The 19790-nt window shown below is 43.2% G+C and overlaps 1 non-coding gene across 1 annotated transcript; it reads right to left on the bottom strand.

Annotated features, from left to right (window-relative positions):
- Positions 1-244: 244 nt before the first annotated feature.
- On the bottom strand, positions 245-319 carry Trnas-cga. Its single transcript has one exon. It is a non-coding gene; the product is annotated as a tRNA-Ser (tRNA).
- Between the last annotated feature and the right edge of the window lie 19471 nt (positions 320-19790).

The following is a 19790-nucleotide window of genomic DNA, read 5'->3' as shown; positions in this document are numbered from 1 at the left end:
GGTATGAATGAGGTTTGAACCGTGAATTTACTTTCAAAACCTTTTCATAAGAATTTACTTTATTTACTAGCGATTCATCAAGAACATTAACACATAAAATCACCCTATGTGATCGTGGAAGTAGTTGCCAGTGGGGAACTGTTGAAAACAAAATAAATTTCTTTCAACAAATGGAAATTTTATTCCTACAAACCCTTTTTTTTAAACAAATTTAAAATTGAAACTTCCTGGCAGATTAAAACTGTGTGCCCGACCGAGACTCGAACTCGGGACCTTTGCCTTTCGCGGGCAAGTGCTCTACCAACTGAGCTACCGAACCACGACTCACGCCCGGTACTCACAGCTTTAATTCCGCCAGTATCTCGTGTCCTACCCTCCAAACTTTACAGAGAGATTCTGTAAAGTTTGGAAGGTAGGAGACGAGATACTGGCGGAAGTAAAGCTGTGAGTACCGGGCGTGAGTCGTGCTTCGGTAGCTCAGATGGTAGAGCACTTGCCCGCGAAAGGCAAAGGTCCCGAGTTCGAGTCTCGGTCGGGCACACGGTTCTAATCTGCCAGGAAGTTTCATATCAGCGCACACTCCTCTGCAGAGTGAACATCTCATTCTGAAATTTAAAATTATAATCAGAAAGCACCCTCATAATATCAAGTTACAATTTTATTCAGAGGCAGAAAGAACAAATATTGACAGTATGTGCTTTCGGGCTGAGGACCTTGCAGCTGCCTTTTAACACGGCCGTAGTCACAACCGCTCACAACCACCTCTGAAAGCCTACAGTGGTGCAAATCTGCAACACACCAGATTAGTTTAAACTAAAATTTTTAACAACTCACACAAGCACATAAACTATGCATCCCGTAGGAGGAATGGAACTGGTACAAAACACTAACATTAAAAAAATTTACTTGCTAACGAAGGTGCAACTTGATTTTATAAAAAAACTCTTAGGGTGTAAGTGTGGCAACTTTATATACGAAAATTACCATTAAAATAAAAACCCGTGAAATGCAGTCTTACATAAAATATACAAACATGCTCTACATTACACATATACCGCCTCTCAAGATGATAGCCAAGATAAAAACATATTTCAGGAATTCGGCCGTTACACTTCAAGCCGTAAATTCGTTAACACCGAATCCGACAAACACGACAGTGGCAGCTATTAACGTACGGCAGACCGACAGACAGACAGACACCAACTGCCTAACAAATGCGGATGAGAGACAGACGAGCAAGCTGGGGACGAGAGACTGACCAAGAAAACAAGTAGAATTTAACAAGTAAATGAAACAACATGTCACAAATCACTTGACTTCCTAATAAACCGCGATGTCTGGCGAAGACCTGGCGCAGCACCCCCAAATAGCTCTCCCGAACCGTCCGCTGCCAGCCGCTTCAACGGACGCAGGGAGGCGCGCCGATCTCCCGTCTCATGGCTTCGCAGCTCGCACCGGCCAGACCGATGTCGGCGGTTGACTTCTTTGCTCTCGTGTCGGCCGCGAAGCCACTACCCCTCGCTATACGGCGCGGCCCACTGAACTGACGTGGCGACCTCACATGCGCCGACGCTCAAGGCGGACGAGTCATCTTGTGTCCTGGCGCGCGACAGACCAACCGATCGATCCAACCACTAACGACCATTGCCTGAACAAACTCGAACAGACTGGCGGCCTAACGCATACTAGCTCTCCGGACGACAGACAGACACTGGCTGCCCCACACTGACCCGGCTGACCAACTGACCAGACTCGCAGCCTAGCGATCTCATAGCCCCCTTAGCTGCACATGAACAGGCTACCTTTCCCCTTTCACACCAGAGGGAGACACCCAAGCTATGATTGACACAGCGGCGCCACCGCCAGAAATGGAGGGCGACTGCTTCACACTACGCGCTGCAGCACGCTCTTCAAAACAGCAACTTCTACCACGGATCAAGGTTGTTGGTGTGCTTTATTTCTGTTTGTCATATCTTGGCTATCCTCCTTAGACGGTCTGTGTATTGCAATCGATGCGCAGCCACTTCAGGTAAATTTGTGTTTAGCTCCAGGTTGTTATGAATGAAATGCGTCAGTATTTTGTGTAAGTGATTACAGACAGTGGGCTTCATCTGTGTATGTTCTTGTATTACTCTAGTTGTTTGGGTGTAGATCGAGCTGTTGTTGTGGCTCCTGTGGTCACGTTGCTGGCCTGATATGTGTGTGTAAATGAACTCGCACCAAGCCCGTATCATTATTCGCAGTAAACCTGAGTGATTTACCTGGTCTTTTACTGGTTACTTTGTCAATCTTTTTGTCACTGTGCTCCAAGTGGCTATTGAGAACTGTGCCTAGAAGCTGAAATGTAACGCTGACCATTTTCCTTCAGATTGTGTGAACTGCCGAATGTTGTTACAGTTAGCATAGCTTAGGTTTTAGATACTGGTTAATCCATTGGTATCCGGCTTAGCGGCGTAACTCAGTTTTGCACAGTCACACAGGTTTGGACGTACGGGTGTCGAAGGGGAAATTCCAACCCTGTGAGCAAAGGGAACTTCTTCTTAATGCTTCTATGGACAGGTCCCTTTCAGATGAGTTCGTTGAGATATCGTTTATATTACTTGTGTCGGCTTGGTGCCTGCTGCCCCTTGAGACCGTTGCGTTGTACACAACCTATGCGTCCACTTGCATTGGTTGTACTGTGGAGGAGAACCCAGCTGACTTGATCAGATTGTAAGATTAATTCAAGCTATGTGTTGTGTACAGAAACAGTAATTGTGGAGTTAAAAATTTGATTTTTGGATTTAATGAATTTTTGATTTTTTATTTAAGTGCTCGGATTTTAATAAATATTTTAAAAGGCAACTTTACACTTGCTGGAGCCTGTTCCTGCTCGGCTACTGTATAAGTGACAACCTACACAATTCACGAATTGTTAATAAGGTTTGCCCTACAATTTGCCAGCACCCACAGTAATGGGTTTCATACTGTCGGTGAGAACATTACAGTATAAGGAAATACCATTGCGCTAATACATTACCATGCTAAACTTTCTTTCTTTCTTTCTTTCTTTCTTTCACTTGCGCCTGTGTCCCGCAATGCTCACAGGATCGACGTGGTTACAATGGATTTGGCAGGGTTAATGTAAAGGGGTGGCCAGATGCCCTTCCTGCTGCCACTCCATACCCCCACCCACCCTCCCCCTTTCCAGGACGGAATCAGTGTACCCCAGCTGTCTGCTTCTAGTGTAAACCATGAAATAGTGCGGAAGTGTTACAGATATCTGCGTGTCCTATAACTGAGGTGGGATGTGGGGACCAGCCCGGTATTCACCTAGCGGGATGTGGAAAACCACCTAAAAACCACATCCAGGCTGGCCAACACACTGGCCCACGTCGTTAATCCGCCAGGCGGATTCGATCCCGGGCCGGCGTGCCTACCCGAGACCAGCAAGCAGCGCATTACCGCTCTCGGCTAACCTGCCGGGTATTACCATGCTAAACATAGCATATGAAAACCGTTTACATTGAAAATAATTTTGGTTTTCAAGGTACTGTAGTATCATGCTCCTTGCGAAATAGGGAAGGTTCGGGTAGTGATGATGGAGGTGGATAGCGATCAAGCTACCTTCCCTCCATGTAAACGACAAAAGTTGAATCATATTGAGATCTCTGAACTCTGCTCATCATGGGAGATGCAACAATTGATCCTTCTGCCCACACAACAAATTCTGGATCTTGCGATCTGCGGGAAGTGGGGGCCTGTCGACTTCGAACACCCATCACCGTTGGTCCCCACAAGCCAAACAGGTCACATAACCCTATTCGGTAATGCGACCTTGCGGAGTAGCCGTGCAGCGCATGGAAGACTACGATATGTCTGCCGAAAACGTTATTGAATCCTGGTCATTTTTCACTCTTTGGACTTAAACTTCCACAGGAGTTGGAAACAGTGTCTTACAGGACACACCCTACCAAACGCCTTACTTCCATTGCTCCGTAGTCCAGGTTTAATGGTTACGGAATTTCAATACCTGCATTTCATCCCTAATAGTTTCCGAATGTCAAGACTAGTTTTTCAATCAACATTGTCGCAAGATGCACCTGCATCAACAAATCATGTAAATGGACATTAGTCACTCTCCAATACTGATTTCAAAATGTATCTTCAGTATTGTTTCTCGTATTTCCAATACTAAAGGAATAAAACATATCATATTGTGGTTCCAACTGCGTATGGACCTGATCGGAAACATCTGAAACCTTAACGCCATAGCTTGTGATTCATCGAGATGAGCCACACACAGCCCGTTGCGGACTAACGACCTCTGATGTGGTACACTTCATGTCTGTGGTTTTGACTGGTATTACAAGGTCTTTTAGGCAAATACAAGGTGGTCCTGCCTTACTCAGAAAACAAGGCACACATATATTTCAAATGCGACGAAACACAGTTTAACTTTATGCGATTCACTGACGGATAATTTTAACGATCTCCCTTAGGTTAGTTTACAATTGTGGCTACAGGAGTAGCGTTCGAATAAAAGGTTAGCATATAATAACGTTGCCAAATCATGAAAACAGTGAATACTTTACGAATGGATTAACGCTAGGGAAAAGACGGATGTTTCATCTATGGTGATTCGTCATGAAGTGTGGGACTGACTGTGTCTAAGTCCTGTATTTAGCATTCAACCCGTAGCATAAACCCTCGTGGCTACAGTCTTTGTGGAATCCAGTGGTTGGCAACAGGCAGCTCGCTGGTGCGACTCTTGCGCCTCTGTGGCAACAGACAGCACGGTACATGCAGTGCATTCCCGTGGGTGTACAGAGGACTCAGAGACGCGGCAGTCGCTACTTGCTTGTGAACACCACTGTGTCCTTGCTCTCTCTAAGGACTACACAATGCTACGTGCTCCAGTCTCCCGCTCTCCTGCCGCCCTTCCTAATGCTCTCGTACGAACAGCATACTCACACACACACACACACACACACACACACACTCACACACAAATACAATATCACATTATACGTGCTTCCCCTCTCCAAAACACCAGAAAACCTACTGCTACGCCTACATAGCGTTCCGTTGACGAGGTCTTGTAGCAGGGACGTACTGTATTAAAATTTTCAGTCCCTTCACAATGGACAAAAGGGAAGGTTTGTCACAAGGCAACTGAGGAATTAATTCTAACTCTTATTTCTAGCATATCTACTCAGGTAGCTAAGGAAACTGCTGCATGACATCGTGCATCAATCCTTAAGTACGTCATTCATCTGTACAACAGTCGTTATGTGCACTGACTATGCATTACATGAACAGGACTTTACAACTGAGAACTATAAGATGAAATCAGTACATGATGTTGGGAGCTTCATATTGATTTATAAAAATGAGTGGGGTGATGTGGAACTTAACAGTATTTGTTGGAATAAATAAATGAAAAGACTAGTTCAGAAAACTAATTCAACGGATTTATTTACTGTACGTTCGTCTGGTAATAATACAGCAACAAATCACAAGAACTTTTTAATTACCATGGCAGCGAAATCCCTTTCAGTTTCTACAGTTCAGTCATTCTTAGGAGCGAATTTATCAAGCGATGTGTGACCAAAATGAAAATTAATATTACTTTGTATTTGGAGCCTGTTAAGAGAAGATATCTATACCGATGATGATCATATAAGCAAATCCAAGCACGGTTCGTCAAATACAAGTTCATCACTATTAGTGATGTGGCTGTCAGTGGTTTGGCTCGATTAATAACTAACCTCTGTAGGCTACTAACAGCCAGTCCCCATTCTTAGACATGAGAATAAAAATTATATCACAGTTACAATTTCTCGTGCATGGGCTGCCAACGCTATACCATCTAAAACAATAAGAAAAGAGCTCGGGCCGATCTGTTCCACAAAAAGAGAACGGTCAGAGGGGCAGACGGATAAAAAAGACCATTTTTTCGTGTGATACAATTAAAAATTAAGAATTTTCGAATTTCTTACTTTTATTGTACTGTCAAGACTTGCTTCTTGTCAAATGTTATGATTGTAGTTCACCCTGAAGCTCCCTACCCGGCCGCAGTGGCCGAGTGGTTCAAGGCGCTACAGTCTGGCGCCACGCGACCGCTACGTTCGCAGGTTCGAATCCTGCCTCGGGCAAGGATGTGTGTGATGTTCTTAGGTTAGTTAGGTTTAACTAGTTCTAAGTTCTAGGTGACTGACGACCTCAGAACTTAAGTCCCATAGTGCTCAAAGCCATTTGAACCATTTGAAGCTCCCCATACGTTTTGATGAGTGAGGTTTGGATTGCCAAAATATGTGACATAAATGGCCATACCTTTTGATTGCGTTGACTTAGAAGCCTAAAATATTTACACCTCTAAAGGACCATGGACCTTAATATGAGAAATAGATTTGAGCTGAATACTTCCACCCGTTTCTGAGAAAATGGGTTCTTAACAGTCGGACAGACAGGCAGGTAGACGGACGGGCGACGAAGACACCCTGTACGGATTCTGTTTTTACGCATTAAGGCACGGAACACAAAAAACGTAGCTTTGTCTCTCAAAACTAATATTGCTGAGCCGTGCACGGCTCGTGTTCGTTCTGTTTATTGTTTGTCGTCTTCTCTTACCGTACTGCCGCCTCGTTTTCTTATTCCATTTACCGGCGTCACTAACTTCCAGCCTTACCTGCCCGTGAGTGGCAGCAGCAGAGCTTATCGATAAGTGTCTGTTGTACTATCTCTAGAGCGACCGATAGTATTTCCGGTTCGTCGTGTGTCAGGAAGTCAGTCGGGCACGTAGCAGCAGTCGGGGATGGAGCAGATGTCGAGGACGGAGGAGAGTCCGGACGCAGCAGCAGTGAAGTCGGGGACGGGGTGCCAGTGAGGTGCGGACAGCCAGTGTTCGCCGGCCGCTAACAACACACATGAACTGTCCAACGGAAGGAGATTGGAGAGGGACGACCTTTGGACGGTTGTTCGGTTGGTCGTCTCATCGGATGACGTGTATTTGGTCTTTTGACCATTTGTGGGCCTCGTCACTTGGTCAACGTGCTGGACGTGGATCGGTTCCGTCCTTGTGCAGAGATGTCGTGGCCAATGGGCGAGAGTTACCTCTGCATGGATGGGTCCGAGCCAGTATGCCCGGGTTGCCGTGTCTCCAAATTCCGAACGGACATCGGGTTGAGTCGTGTTGAAGCTGCAGTAACCTTTGGACAGCCAAGACCCGCCCGACCGTTGCCGATACACGTAACTTGAGTGGGAACGACCTGGGTTGGTCGTTCGGTCAGTCGTCTCTTCGGACTACATGTATTTGGCCGCCGACCGCTTGTGGAAACTCTCTGTGTATCGAATTGATTCTTCATTGTTGTTCCACAGTGATTGCTTTTACAATTGTTCGGGTTCTTGTGCAAGTGTCTTTACGTGGAACAGAGTGTAGCTTCTGTGATTTCCACTGAGCGGTCTGCGTCTGCTTACTAGAGTAGTCAGTCGATCGGTTGAAATAGAGCAGAGACTGTGTCGGGGGGAAGGGAATTTATTAGGCTGTTGGTTGGTTCCTCAGCCGTCCCTAGGTCGTGTAGCCACCCGATTGTTCAGTGTTACGATTGGCTTCCGGTCTCACCTAAACTGTGGTTAGAGCTTCCTCCCCAGGCCGACCCTTGGAACACTTCTGAGTACCACTGTTTGTTGTTTGTAATTGTCATTTTATTTGGTCCCAGATACTGTGCCAGGCCTTCAGCAGTGTATTTATGTCTGTTAATGTTTAGAATATGGCCTTCAGCCGAACTTCATGACAAGGCCTTCAGCTGTGTTTCATTTAAAATTCTTATTGATCTACATTTAGGCCTTCAGCCCTGTTTGTTTCAGAATCGGTGGTTTTAACATGTAAATCCTTGCCTGTAATCTTTTTCTTTAACTACCCTGACTACATGTAACGGCCTTCAGCCGTGTTCTGTAGATGTTTATCTTAAGGTTGTCTTTAATTACTTTTGAGTAATTGCTTGGGCCTTCAGCCGACAAGACACTTCAAGTTTTCTTAAGATGTCTTTATGTTGTACTGTGTACAGGCTTATCTTTAAGGTCTCCCTTTTATTACCTACAGAAATTTTTTTTTTAATTGGGCTCTCAGCCGAAGAATTAACTTGAATTTTCCTAAATATGGCCTTCAGCCGGAATTTGTAAATGCTTTACTTTTAAAGAATTTCCTTAGCTGATCTGAAATATTATTTCGGCCTTTAGCCGAGAAGATATTGTAATTTTACTTAAGTAAGGCCTTCAGCTGTTACTCTAAATCCTGATGTCTTAAAAGCGATCATTTAAACTTATTCTGGAGGAGTTATTTGGGCCCTCAGCCGTGAATTGATCTTTGTTGTTTTAAAGAGAAAACTGTGCGTTGGTTTGAGGAATAAAGTTGTGTGTGTTCTTGTGTAACTAACAGTAAGTGACCTTGGCCCTTTTCCACAAACTGATCCGCTCTGTCCTACGAAACCAGATTCCAACTGCAGGCATTAAATACGAACATCCCGCATCCCTTCTCTTGAAGCGAATAGCACGTGCATTATCAGTCCACAATTCGTCTGATACAACTACTCCAAACCGGCCTCTTCCGGCTCAGCACTGCCAGCTCGCATCAGCTCAAAAAAAAAAGGTTCAAATGGCTCTCAGCACTATGGGACTTAACTTCTGAGGTCATCAGTCCCCTAGAACTTACAAACTACTTAAATCTAACTAACCTAAGGACATCACACACATTCATGCCCGTGGCGGGATTCGAACCTGCTACCGTAGCGGTCGCGCGGTTCCAGACTGTAGCGCCTAGAACCGCTCGGCCACCCCTGCCGGCGGCGTGAGCTCACAATAACATGCTGTTCACGCGCAGATCTGCTCTGCATCAAGTAACTGATTATAGCATGCACTGGTCTACATGGTAAGCCGACTTATCACTACGCGTACGGTGACTACAGAGATCTGACCATCTCCACAGAACTTCCTCCATACAACTGACTCTTTATAATTATCTTCAAATGTTCAAATCTATGTGAAATCTTATGGGACTTAACTTCTAAGGTCATCAGTCCCAAAGCTTACACATTACTTAACCTAAATTATCCTAAGGACAAACACACACACACATACACACACACACACACACACACACACACACACACACACACACACACACACACACACCCATGCCCGAGAGAGGACTCGAACCTCCGCCGGGATCAGTCGCACAGTCCATGACTGCAGCGCCTTACACCGCTCGGCTAATCCTGCGCGGCCTGACTCTCTTTAATTGCCAAATTACAACTGCCCCCTTACTTTCCTTCAAATACAAAGCGCTAATGTGGCACCACCACGACCTAGGCGTTCATTGGATGACATACTTACACCAAAGGTCAGTACTGAAACATAAATACTTCCTATGAGCAGAGAAACAACGAAATCGATCAGCAAGTGATCTGAAAATATATATCAAAATAGTCTCCCGTAATCTGCATGCAAAAATATATAATTGTAATGGTGTCTGAATCAACAGACACAATTTAATTTATAGTTACATTCTTTTGAAGAGCCAGTTTGAAAATTTTTGGAATCTATTTACATACTTTACGAACATTCCTTCGTCTAGAGTGTTCAGTTGTACACATGGAAGATTTTCGATACATGTTAAGTGTGCAATAATCTTCTGATGATCACTTTAGTATTAAAAGATCACTTTAGTATTAAAAGATTAGTATTAAAAGATGGTACTTCACCGTATTATACACTTGCCTCCACAAATTGCAGCATACGTTTGAGCATAGGTTTTATTCACATATTTTTTCTCTTGGCAGTATTTCAAACACTAAATAAAATTGTTATCGGAGGATTTAATATCTTATCAACAGCGGTATGTAATGAATTGCTATTGAGAACAAAAAGTAAAAATACCGAAATGGAAAACTTCCGAAACGTAGGAAATACTGACGAACGACCACTGCTTTAAACGTATTAACCTGGAGAGTTTGTAGCACTATGGAATATCAATAATTCATACGAAATTCTAACAAATAATTCAGATTTAATAGATGCAAGAGGTATACTTCATAAAATTAGATGTCAGTTATAACAGTTGCGCGACAAATATGAGACACTTCCTACGTACTGGATAAGTGAAAAAGTTCAACAACGTTAAACCTTAAAAAAATCATAAAGTGCATTGACTGGAAAAGTAGTTAACTGAGCAGTCATAACAATACAGAAGCCAGAGAGGCCCAAGGCAATTTCGGTTATTATTTGTGTGCATACATGCACGATATCTTTCCTACAGGATATCTTCTGTAAAATTTGAGAGCACGCGTCACATACTGGCTGCACCTGAAGATGTGAATGAAGTTCACGAGAATTCCAAGATGGTATAGTCGGCAAGAGTTTTACACTCGAAATTTAAATGTTTTGGTTAGTGTCACAGTCACACGCACACGCACACACACACACACACACACACACACACACACACACACACATTTAATTTGCCACTAGCCTTTACTTCCTGTGTTATTCAAATAATTCTGTTGGTCTTATTTAGATTCTTAAGACTAACGGCAAGCACGTGACGAACTCCGTTATGACTATGAAAGTGCTAATGACTTCAAATGGTTCAGATGCCTCTAAGCACTATGGGACTTAACATCTGAGGTCATCGGTCCCCTAGACTTAGAACTACTTAAACCTAACTAACCTAAGGACATCACACACATCTATACCCGAGGCAGGATTCGAACCTGCGACCGTAGCAGCAGCGCGATTCCGGACTGAAGCGTCTAGAACCGCTCAGCCACAGCGGCCGGCTGACTTTAGTGTGAAAAGGAAGTACCCAAGACAGTTATGCACTGGTATTCCAACTTGAGGATGAAAGTAGCTTTCGCGTGATTGGTCACTGCCAAGTAACACAGATCGGTGAAACTCGTTCCACTAATAGAAAGAACTACTGTAATACGGCCAGGAGGTAACTGGAAGAAATACGCAATGACACAGAAGGAAATGACAGTTTTGTATAAAGACAACAGTTACACCGAGATCGCCGCGATTCATGATGGTCCCCTGCACACTACAAAAGGCGGGACGTGATTCTTAACAGATTGTGCAATCACCGCTGACAGCAATGGATGGTCTGCAATGTGCTCCCACGCTGATCAAAGAGTTGCAAAGAGTTCTCGTAGTAGGGTGTTGATTCTTCCAGCTGCGAAATTGACAAGTGCAGGAGGATCGTCGATGCATGGGGACGTGCAGTAATCGTCTCCGGAAAGCAATCCACACGTGCCCGCTAAGTCGGTGTGACGATCAGGCTCGTCCATTCGCCGAATATCTTCTCGTTCCAACAGCTTCCCAGCTTGCATGCTTTTTTTTCTCTCTCTCTCCCCCTCTCCACTATTCTCCTGACTGTTTTGATGAGGCCGCCACGAATTCCTCTCTTGAGCCAACCTTTTCATCTGAGTAGCACGTGCAACTTAAGTAATTTGCTAGATGTGTTCCAACCTCTGTCTTCCTCTACTGTTTCTACCCTCTACAGCTTCTCCTAGTACCATAGAAGTTACTCTCTGATATCTTAACAGACGTCCTGCCATCCTGTCCCCTCTTATTGTCAGTATTTTACGCATATTCCTCTCCTAGACTATTCTGCGGAGCACCTCCTCATTCCTTAACTTTTAGGTCCACATAATTTTCAGCATTCTTCTGTGGCACCACATCTGAAATGCTTCGATTCCTATCTGTTCCGGTTTTCCCATAGTCCATGTTAAATCAACATACAAAGCTGTGCTCCTAACATACATACTCAGAACATTTTTCCTCAAATTATGGCCTATGGTCGAAACCAGTAGATTTCACTTGTTCAGGAATGCCGATTTTGGCTGTAACAGTGTGCTTTTTATGTCCCGTTGCTCTGTCCGTCTAGGTTATTTTGCTGTCTAGGTAGCAGACACCTTAACTTCTTCTATTTAATCATCACAAATCCTAAATTTAAGTTTTTCGTTGTTCTCATTTATACCGTTTTTCATAACGTCTGTCTTCGATTTACTCTCAGTCCATATACCGTACTCATTAAACTGTTCATTTCAACAGATCCTGTGATTCTTCCTTACATTCGTAGAGGAAAGAATTGTCATCAGGGAATCTTATCATTGATAACATTTCATGTTGAATTTTAATTCCTCTCTTGAACCTTTCCGTTATTTTTGTCATTGCTTCTTCGATGTGTAGATTGAAAAGTAGTGGCAGAAGACTATACACCAATTTTATTTCTAGCTCTTAATTCTTCGTCTTGCTCTCTAATTACTCCCTCTTGGCTCTTATACATATTGTACCTTACATATCTTTCTCCGTAGCTTATCCCTATTTTTCTTAACATTTCAAACATCTTGCTCCATATTATATTGTCGAACGCTTTTCCCAGATCTAAAATTCTATGAAGGTGTCTTCACTTTTCTTTAGTCTTTTCTTTATTCGTTTCTTCATTATCAACAACTGCCTCTCTGGTGCCTGTACTTTTCCTAAGGCCAAACTGCGTATCATCTGACATATCTTCAACTTTCTTTTCCATACCGCTGTATACTGTTCTTGTGAGAAACTTGGGAGCATCAGCTGCTAAGCTGACTATACGACATTTCCATCTCTTGTAAGCTCCTGTAAATTTCGGAGTTGTGTGGATGCTGTTTCTGCGAAAGTCAGATGGTACACCGCCAGACTTATACATTCTGCACGGCAACGTGAACAGTCGTTTAGCTATCACTTCCGCAAGTGATTTTAGAAATTCTGTTGGAATGTTGTCTGTTACTTCTGCTTTATTTGAGCATAATTCTTCAAAAGCTCTTTTAAATTCTAATTGTGGTACTGGATCCCCTATCTCTTTTATATCGACTATTATTTTTTCTTCTCTCGCACCATCAGACAAGTCTTCCCCCACATACAGGCGGTCAATATACTCTTTCCACCTATCCTGTTTCTAATCTGCTCTTAACAGTTGAATTCCTATCGCACCTTCAATTTTAGCCTCCCTGCCTTTGATTTCATCGAAGGTTGCTGAGACAATCCTCCGACGATCATTTCTTTTTCGATTTCTTCACGTTTTCGTGTAGCCACTTCGCCTTAGCTTCCCTGCTCTTGCTGTTTATTTGATTCGTAAGCGTCTTGTACTTCTGCATTCCAGACTTTCCCCGAACATTTTTGAACTTCCTTCTTTCGTCGAATAGCTGAAGTATTTCTTTGTTACCTATGGTGTCTTCGCAGTTACTTTCCTTGTACCTATACTTTTTCTCTAGCTTCGGTGACTGGCTAATTCAGAGATGTGCGTTCCTTTTCTACTGAACCGTCTACTGAGTTATTCATCATTTCAGTATCTACGTCCTCAGAGTATCTCTTCATTCCTTAGCATTTCCGTGTCTCATTTCTTTGCTCATTGTTTCCTCCTGACTAGTCTCTTAAACTTTAACCTACTCATCATTACTACATTGTGATTTGAGTCTATATCTGATTCTGGGTAGGCCTCATATTCTAATATCTGGTTCGTGAATCTCTGCTTGACCATGATGTAATCTAATTAAAATCTTCCCTTACCTCTAGGCTTTTCCAGGTATTCCCCTTCGTGATTCTTTAACAGACTGTTCGACTATCTGAAACTGACTGCGGAACTCAATTAGTCGTTCTTCTCTGTCATTCTTGTTACCGAGGCCATATGCACCCATACCCCCTTTCTTCTACAGCCGCATTCTAGTCTCCCATGACGATAAGATTTTCATTTCCACGTGGTGAATTATCTATTCAATATCCTCATGTTCTTTCTCTATCTTTTCATCTTTAGCTTCCGAAGTTGTGTTTGTTTCTCTCAATTCTGATGAGAGCAATATTATCACTGAACTGTCCACAATAACTTACTTCGGGCCCTACCTCCCTATTCATAACGAATTCTACTTCCGTTAGAGCATTTTCTACTGCTGTTGATATTACCCTATACTCATCTGACTAGAAAACCTTGCCTTCTTTCCATTTCACTTCACTGACCTCCAGTATATCTACGCTGAGGCTCTCATTTCCATTTTCAGATATTCTAGGTTCCCTACTACTCTCAAACCTATGACATTCTACCTCGCGACTCGTAGTGCCGAGTACATGTACATAGGGATGGAATACGGTGTCACAATAATATTGCCCGTGACTGTACACTGTTTCCACCATTCACCATATGACGGTACGTCCACTCACTATTTACGGAATCAGCTCTCATCCGAGAAGAGCACGCGAACCCGCTCGTCGTTGGTTCTGTTTGTGCTTTGGTACTACAGCAAACGTTGCCGCCTATACTTAAGTGTCAACGGAATCCGACGTACTGATCGCCGTGCAAAGGGTCCACCCCCATGCAGTCATCAGTCATCGTGCCAATGTGGAGCATGGGATGGGTGCCTCGCAGTCCTGTTAAATGCGGTTGCAGTTGCACCCGCAGATCGGCGTGGGTCCTTTCTTGCCTATAACACAGTTTAGTGGTGGTCTGCTACTATAGTAGATCGTGGTAGACCACCTCCTCTTCTCGCGAAACAGTACGATGCACCTAAAACTGTGCTGTGAGTATTATGACACTCCTGAGATGTACACGTCACACTTCGTCCTTCGTCCCAGTTTCTCAACTGTTCCCGCATGTGCAGCCATCCAAATGTTGTTCCCGGACCATGTTGTCGTGAAGAATACCACCACAGGGCACCGTAACTACTCGCTAATATACACACACTGTCTTTCCCCGTTCCTTCGACTTCCTCATGTTGCGGGGCCAGCCCCATTTGACGCTACAGTCACGCTGAACTCAAGCCATTTGACGTCCAGATTTCTGTACACGATAGGAATACTTTTGGCAAATTGCTCCCGCACTTTCATTCACTGGAAGTGAATTGTTAATATCACATATTAGTTTATCTAAATCGTCCTTACATTTTGCAGAACAGTGTATAACTGCGTCTCAATAAGTTTAGTGTATCCACTGAAAGTTAGGTAATCAGTTAACATAACTGAACTACTGTGACTGTTTTTAGTATGATCCAAGAGTTTCAGTACCCCTCTTTCTCCAGAACACCAATCAAATATTCCCCAAAAATACAGTATTAGATTTCTTTGAGAACTATTTTCCTATTATTGTACACTCGGTAGAGTTCCTTTCTTCCAGTTAGTAACACAGAACGTTGTAAACGCATCATAAAAGTTTCTCTGAGTAGAACGTTACGACCTAATTAAGGACTAGTTTTATTAATTTAAGAATTAAATTTCTGCACTTTTGTCAGGAAGGTCATTACTGCAACATACGTCCGCCTGTTTCAGTAGCAACAAATATTTTCTGAAATCTCTTGAGACAAATTCCTATTTTTGTAACCTCTCAAATTTATTTCCGCCGTCTCTCTCCTGTTTATCCACTTCAAAGAAAAGCTATTGCACCATCATCTCTGTGTTTCAAATAAGACTACCGCCTACTCTCTCCAGCACTGTAGAAATGTCAAATGTCAGCAATAGCTGCTATGATGTTACGCAGACAATTCGAAGCTTTCAATGACCAGTGTTATTTCACGCAAATTCGAAGAGAAAACACTCCTCTCTCTCTTTTCGGAATAGTTACGTGCTGTTTACATCGAGTAATTTCACCAGGTAATAACGAAACAGCTCATTTAGAAACCTCTGTTATGTTTTCACAGTTCCCAACATTTAAAAACTCTTCCGACACGTTTGAATACACAGCATGAAACAAAATTCGCCCACACGGAGGCAGCAGCACTATTTCTTAGTTACTGACAGGAAAGAAAGAAAAGAAAAACGAAACTTCATTGCAATTTCGTTCTGTGAATATTTTCAGTAGCAAATGGATGTCAAAGAAAGAAATTTCGGCAGCAGTGTTTTCACGTGGGTGACACGTGTCTCTATTCAATAGAGTATAGTTGTGCTGCACTGATGCTGCAGTGGCTGATGTTTTGCTTTGGAATATTCGAGGTCGCGACTTTGCTTCCCTGTACCTTTTTATTTTCTTCTTACTAATCATACAACTATTATAGCAGATCTTACGTGGATTATTTTCCACTGACGCAGTACAATAGTCTTTTTATTATTTTACTCTTAAAGACATCTTTTCTTCCGATGTACCCTTTCCCTCAAAGTAATAAAAAAACTCATCTCGACCTCTCCCCCCCCCTCCACACAGTTCCACACCTTGGTTTATGCCTGATTCTCTTATCCTCTACAGTTCCCTGCAGCCGTGGGAATAACATCGTCTATGTACTTTGTTCCGCAGTACTTCACAACTCACATTCCTTCCGCCATACCTGCTTGCCATTAGCTCAGTCGGTTATTGCTACTATTACTCTTAGTACTTTCGCTTCCATTACATTTATTTACGACATTTCGTCACCAGAAGAGTTAAAACCGGCTTCTCAGTAGTTACCAATGTCTACTACAATTTTTAATTATTATCATAGTGTGGTGAAAAAGTCATGCGATACTTCGTAAACAATATCGGACTCCCTTTTGCACGGCACAGAGCGCAAGCTCGAAGTGGCATGGATTCAAAAAGTCGTAGAAAGTCTCCTGCAGAAATATTGAGCCAAGCTGCTTCCACAGCCGTCTCCATAATTGCGGTCTCCAGCTAGTGGTCTATTCGCTATCGTTGATGCCTCTGGATCGCGGGGTCCTGGGATCGATTCCCGGCCGAGTTGGGGACTTTGTCTGCCCGAGACTGGGTGTTGGTGTAGTTCTCATAATTTCATCATCATCATCTTTGGTGACAGTGGCTAGATTTGACTGTGTAAAAGTTGTGACTTTGTACGGGCGCTGATGACCGCGCATTTGTGTACGAACTGACCTCTCTATTATTTCCCATAAATATTTGATGGGAGTCATGTAGAGCGTCTTGGTGGCCAAATCATTCGCTCGAACTCTCCATAACGTTCTTCAGAACAATCTTGAACAACTGTAGCCCAGTGACATGGAGCACTGTAGTCCATAAAAAAATCCATCTGTGTTTGGGAACATGGAGTCGATGAATAGCTGCAAACCGTCTCGTAGTAGCCGAATATAACCATTTCCAGTCCTGCAGTTTTAATTATGGCTGCTTCTCAGAACCTGTACATTAGTTTCAACATAGTAATCATACAGCCAACCTGTTGGAAATAACAGTTTGGTACATTGACCTAGGTTTTCGACACCTCTAAGGGTGTCTTCATCAGAATGAAATTTTTGGAAATCGTAAGATTACGTTGAGAGAAAGCAATGCTCAAAAGCAAGAGCAGATATGCACAAGTCAAAAAATAAAATAAGACAGTTCCAACCTTTGACACGGATGCCTAGCTAGGAACAACATCAGACAGTCAACAGTTTTCGGTGGTGTTGAGTCACAATCATGCAAAATTCTTTTAAAGAACTAAACCGCAATTTGACTCTGTATTACTATAGTTATCTTCTGTAGAATTTAGATTTCGGCTTTTATGCCGTTATCAAGTACATTGATAAAAAGTTGCTTGGTCATTATTATGTCATACATGTTAATGCTACCTAAACCACATAAACGAAACTAACATATGTTTTTAAGATGAACTGTCTTAACAGATATGGCACAATAAAGGTCTGGCAATTTTTGGCATCGTACTTGAAAATGGCAAAAAAGCCGGAATCTTGATAGGACTGAAGATAATACACAATCAAACGGAGACTTCGTCTTTCCTTTTAAGAAAAAATATCCCATTCATAGTGACCGGGCCAAATATCTCAAGAAATAAGCGTCAAACGAAAAAACTACAAAGAACGAAACTTGTCTAGCTTGAAGAGGGAAACCAGATTGCGCTATGGTTGGCCCGCTAGATGGCGCTGCCATAGGTCAAACGGATATCAACTGCGTTTTTTAAAAATAGGAACCCCTATTTTTATTACATATTCGTGTAGTAAGTAAAGAAATATGAATGTTTTAGTTGGACCACTTTTTTCACTTAGTGATATATGGCGCTGTAGTAGTCACAAAGATGTAAGTACGTATGGCTATTGTGATCAAAATGGCCAATGGGCGTGTGCTATGTATGCTGCTCGGTATCCTGGAAATCATCCAGGTGTCCGGACCGTTCGCCGGTTAGTTACGTTATTTAAGGAAACAGGAAGTATTCAGCCACATGTGAAACGTCAACCACGACCTGCAACAACTGATGATGCCCAAGTAGGTGTTTTAGCTGCTATCGCGGCTGATCCGCACATCAGGAGCAGACAAATTGAGCGAGAATCGGGAATCTGAAAATCTTCGGTGTTGAGAATGCTACGTCAACATCGATTGCACCCGTACCATATTTCTATCCACCAGGAATTGCATGGCAACGACTGTGAACGTCGTGTACAGCTCTTCCACTGGGCACAAGAGAAATTACGAGGCGATGATAGATTTTTTTGCACGCGTTCTATTTAGCGACGAAGCGTTATTTACCAACAGCGGTAACGTAAAGCGGCACAATATGCACTATTGGGCAACGGAAAATCCACGATGACTGCGACAAGTGGAACATCAGCGACCTTGGCGGGTTAATGAATGGTGCGGCATTATGGGAGGAAGGATAATTGGCCCCCATTTTATCGATGGCAATATAAATGGTGCAATGTATGTTGATTTCTTCTACCGATGGTACTAGAAGATGTGGTGGTGGTTAGTGTTTAACGTCCCGTCGACAACGAGGTCATTAGAGACGGAGCGCAAGCTCGGGTTAGGGAAGTATTGGGAAGGAAATCGGCCGTGCCCTTTCAAAGAAACCATCCCGACGTTTGCCTGAAACTAGAAGATGTTTCACAGCATGACAGAATGGCGATGTACTTCCAACATGATGGATTTCCGGCACATAGCTCGTGTGCGGTTGAAGCGGTATTGAATAGCATATTGTATGACAGGTGGATTGGTCGTCGAAGCCCCATACCTTGGCCCGCACGTTCAACGGATCTGACGTCGCGCAGCCGGCCGGAGTGGCCGTGCGGTTCTAGGCGCTACAGTTTGGAACCGAGCGGCCGCTACGTCCGCAGGTTCGAATCCTGCCTCGGGCATGGATGTGTGTGATTTCCTTAGGTTGGATAGGTTTAATTAGTTCTCAGTTCTAGGCGACTGATGACCTGAGAAGTTAAGTCGCATAGTGCTCAGAGCCATTTGAACCATTTTTGACGTCGCCAGATTTCTTTCTGTGGGGAAAGTTGAAGGACAATGCTATCTTGATCCACCGACAACGCCTGACAACGTGCGCATTGTCAATGCATGTGCGAACATTACGGAAGGCGCACTACTCGCTGTTGAGAGGAACGTCGTTACACGTATTGCCCAATGATTTGAAGATGACGGACATCATTTTGAGCATTTATTGCACTCATGTGGTATTTACAGGTAATCGCGCTGTACCAGCATGCGTTCTCAGAAAAGATACGTCCACAAAGGTACATGTATCACATTGGAACAACCGAAATAAAATGTTCAAACGTACCAACGTTCTGTATTGTAATTTAAAAAACCTACCTGTTACCAACTGTCTGTCTAAAATTGTGAGCCATATGTTTGTGACTATTACAGTGCCACCTATCACAAAGCGAAAAAAGTGGCCCAACTAAAACATTCATATGTGTTTACGTACTACACAATATGCAATAAAAATGGGGGTTCCTATTTTTAAAAATGCAGTTGATATCTGTTTCACCTATGGTAGCGCCATCTGGTTTCCCCCTTCAAGCTAGACAAGTTTCGAAGTTTGTGTTTCTTCGTTTGACGCTTATTTCGTGAGATATTTGGCCCA

Source organism: Schistocerca americana, chromosome 5, assembly GCF_021461395.2.
Source record: "Schistocerca americana isolate TAMUIC-IGC-003095 chromosome 5, iqSchAmer2.1, whole genome shotgun sequence".
Taxonomy (NCBI): Eukaryota; Metazoa; Arthropoda; class Insecta; order Orthoptera; family Acrididae; genus Schistocerca; species Schistocerca americana.
This window is presented reverse-complemented; position numbering and strand designations above follow the sequence as displayed.